The sequence below is a fragment of the Arachis ipaensis genome, chromosome B05 (genome assembly GCF_000816755.2).
Source record: "Arachis ipaensis cultivar K30076 chromosome B05, Araip1.1, whole genome shotgun sequence".
Classification (NCBI taxonomy): Eukaryota; Viridiplantae; Streptophyta; class Magnoliopsida; order Fabales; family Fabaceae; genus Arachis; species Arachis ipaensis.
In genome coordinates this window covers 36,361,214-36,361,700 of record NC_029789.2, presented here as the reverse complement: position 1 = coordinate 36,361,700, position 487 = coordinate 36,361,214, and positions in this window count along the sequence as shown.

Here is a 487-nt window from a genome sequence, read left to right as displayed (position 1 = left end):
TCTCATTCTCTCATCAATGCCTTCAGTTGAACACCATAACCTGTCTGCCTTCTGCAAATTCTCTCTCTCTCTCTCTCTCTCTCTCTCTCTCTCTCTCTCCTAAAAATGCTCGAACTCTCCTGTCGTCATTGCAGATCAGTATGTCATCGTCACTGTTATTGGAGTTTCTGTGAAAAGCCTCTGCCGCCACTGTTAGTGTTCATTGCTGTTGGAGATCCTTATCGCATTGTCGTTGCCTCCATTGAGATCTACCACATCAGAGGTAAGGTTGTTGTCTATTTTTTTTTGTTGTCAGTTATTTTACACTTAGAATTTACTAAACCCTAGCTCCACCACTGTAAGTTTTACTGTCGTCTCCTATCACCACCACACTTCCACCTTCCTATAGCCACCATTAGAGGTAATTTTTCTAATAATTTTTATTTTTTCCATAGTTTTCTTATTTGTTTAGGATTTTATTAAGTATTTTATTAAATTCTTGATTAAA